Raw genomic sequence first — 3,447 nt, 5'->3', positions numbered from 1 at the left:
ACCAATTCTTCTAGGGTCACTGACAGAAGGTCATAACTTGACATATTTCTTGTAGTGTATGTCTTGCAATTGAATACTCGTGGTGACAATGGGGTATCATATAGATTCACTTGACATATGTTTTGGCACTCAACTTGCTGATTCCCGCGGTGACATTGGGGTAATCTATGCATAGGTGTTGACGCACGTTCTTGTCCTTGTTTCTCCGGTAGAAATCTTGGGTCATTCTTGTAGTTCTTTGTGTGGATTGAGTATTATGAATATGAATATGCTTTGGTGTTATTCTAGTACGAACTCTAGGATAGATCGAACAAAAACAATAGCCTTGTGTTATTTTAGTATGACCTATTGAATATATCATTCGGAAAGAATAGCTTTGAGGTGGCTTCGCACCCTACAAACAATTCCTACCTTTTGTTCTCCGCTAATAGGAACTCGGGAGTGATTCTTTGCTGTACTTTGAGGGATAATCATATGACCCAACTATGTTAGCACTGTTGAGAGATAGCACTAGCGAAAGTACGGACCCTAGGCCTCGTTTTTAAGCATTGCAACACCGTTTTTGTGCCTATTTACTATTTGCTACCTTGCTGTTTTTATTTATTCAGGTTATAAAAACATATTTCTACCATCCATATTACACTTTTATCACCATCTCTTCGCCGCACTAGTGCACCTATACAATTTGCCATTTTATTGGGTGTGTTGGGGACACAAGAGATTTCTTGAATTTGGTTGCAGGGTCGTTTGAGAGAGACCATCTTCATCTTACACCTCTCACGGATTGATAAACCTTAGGTCATCCACTTGAGGGAAAATTGCTACTGTCCTACAAAACTCTGCGCTTTGAGGCCCAACACGTGTCTACAAGAATAAAGTTGCGTAGTAGACGTCAAGCTCTTTTCTGGCGCCGTTGCCAGGGAGGTGAGTGCTTGAAGGTATATCTTTAGATCTTGCAATTGAATCTTTTAGTTTCTTGTTTTATCACTAGTTTGGTTTGTAAAAGAAAACTACAAAAAATGAAATTGAGGTTGCATCATATTATTGATCATCTTTATAATCTCTTTCTTGAAAACGATGGTTCGGAAAATTGTGATCAATTGTTAGAAGATGAAGTCAATAAATGTTTGGCACAAAATATTTGAGTGATGAGCATGATTGCAATGTTATTAGTATGAATTCTTTGAATATCCATGGTGCTAATGATATGCAAAACTATTAGCTTGGGGAAGCTATGTTTTATGAAGATGATATTTTTAGTCCCCCAAGATTTGATGTGCAAATTTGTTATACTGATTTCATGCCTCCTATTTATGATTATTATAATGATGAAAGTGGATTTGGAGAGGTCATGACTTTATTTAGTGATGAATCGACCATTTTGGATGAGGTTTCAATTGACTATGATAATAAAGTTGCTATATATGATGATTATGGTGATGACATGTATGCTATAAAGAATCTATCCCTAATAATAAAGCACGGATTGACTCCGTGGATTCACCATCACAATATGCTTCTTCACGTGAATTTACGCTTTCCTTTTTTTCACCTATATTATTTTCTACATACGAGGTGGTACTATTCGTCCAAGGTGGTACAATATTATATCAGTTTTTTTCCACCTATATTGGTATTTCCCGTACGTCTCACGCGGCTCTCAGTTGGACTCCAACTCTCCATCACTCGCCTCCTCTAATTTCTGCCATAAATATTGATTGAATCCCATGGACGTGGAGGTGGTGGCGGACATCTCCGAGGCGTGGATCGGCCGCTGGAACAACAGCGATCGGCTCCATCTACGAGCCTGGCCTAGAACACGTCATTAAGTTGTGCCGTGGCCACAACCTATTCTTCAACACAGACGTTGGCGAGGTGGATATCATCTTCTTCTTCGTCAACACTGACACTGAGACCCTCGGCCTCGGCGCCGGCAAGGCCGGTGATCTTGGAGAGTGCTCTGCACATGATCGCCGACGTCTCCCGCTCCGATAGGATCGTGATCGAGAAGTCCACCGTGTCCGTCAATACCCGCCGAGGCCATTGAGAAGATCCTCGCCCACAACAGCCGGTGCTTCCAGTACCAAATCCTGTCCAATTTAGTGTTCCTCGCCGAGGGCACCGCCATGCAGGACCTATTCGTGCCCGACTGCGTCCTCATTGGTAGTTGCGAGATACCCGAGGGGCAGACCACCGTGAAGGTCCTTAACCTTAAGGACGTGTACGCGCATGGGGTCCCGTGGACTGTGTCATCACAATCAACCTCTGGTCGGCCGACTTGTCCAAGCGCGCCGCCAACGCCTTCCTCGTGCAGCGCATCTCCTTCATGGATGCCATTTCTGCAACATCATCAAGGTGGCCTACTCCATTGGCAAGGACTCGCACATCGGCCCGCGCTTCCTCTCTGCTGGCGTAGGCTTAGGGGGCTCGTGCTTCCCACCGACCATCGACGTGTGCCGGGTTCTGCTCAAAAACGAGGCCGTAGTTAGCATCTACGACTCGCATGTGACCTAGGAGCAGGTGCGGCGCGACCTTGCCATGGACAAGTTTGACTTGGACCACCCGCGCCACCTGCAGCCGGTGGGCGAGCCCGCCAGGCAGCACATTGCCGTCACGTCAGACGCGTATGAGGCCGCCCGCGTCACGCACGCCATCTGCATCCTGACTGAGTGGGAGAAGTTCAGGAGCCTCGGCTACAAGCATGTGCATGATGTCATGCAGAAGCCGGCTTATGTCTTCGATGGTTGCAGCATCGTTGACTTGGAGTAGATCCAAGACATCGGATTCATCTTCAACGCCATTGGCAAGCTGCTTGACCAGTGACTCAAGGACATGCCAACCGTTGCTTGTGAGGCGATGCACAACTGTTTGCCACGCGTCTGCGATCGTTCTTCTTAATTAATCACAACACAAAGCATTGTTAAATTTTAAGAGAATTCATATACTATGTATTATATAAACCAAAAAATTCACATATATGAGGACTTGATGTGTAGAACTTTTCCATTTTTCCCTGAAGCAGACAACATAATATCCAAAGTAGTACGAAGGAGAGGCCTAAGCAAAAGCAAAGGGCAGCGAAGCAGCGAGGTAGCATACTTGCACTAATATTTTTCATGCGAGCTTAGTGCTTTCTTATTATAATTATTTAAATTTTATATTTAACAGATATGATTCATGGGAGAGCACCTAATTTTGCTTCGCATTTTCTGATGGATTAGTTCCAAATTACAAGGATACGAGTGTTCAAAAGATAACTAACTGAAACACCGAACCTGTTAGTTTGATGATCTGTGACTAACAGTTATATGCATGTTCTCCTCTCTTCCCAGTTGTGTGAGTTGGATTACTGAATTTTAAAGAATGTATATGTTTTAGGATTTTTGGTGATGTTTGTTCAAGCATAGAAGAAATTTAACTAGGCTTGAACTTTTGGTAGAGAATATC

At 43.7% G+C, this 3,447-nt stretch overlaps 1 pseudogene; it reads left to right on the top strand.

The window, feature by feature from the left end:
- The first annotated feature begins 1,727 nt into the window (after window positions 1–1,727).
- LOC125518438 (UDP-glucose 6-dehydrogenase 5-like) lies at window positions 1,728–2,514 on the top strand (annotated as a pseudogene).
- The last annotated feature ends 933 nt before the right edge of the window (window positions 2,515–3,447 follow it).

This window comes from Triticum urartu, chromosome 7A, assembly GCF_056163025.1.
Source record: "Triticum urartu cultivar PI428250 chromosome 7A, HENAU_Tu73, whole genome shotgun sequence".
NCBI classification, from domain to species: domain Eukaryota; kingdom Viridiplantae; phylum Streptophyta; class Magnoliopsida; order Poales; family Poaceae; genus Triticum; species Triticum urartu.
Note: the sequence above shows the minus strand (reverse complement) of the source record. Positions and strands in the feature narration are given on the sequence as shown.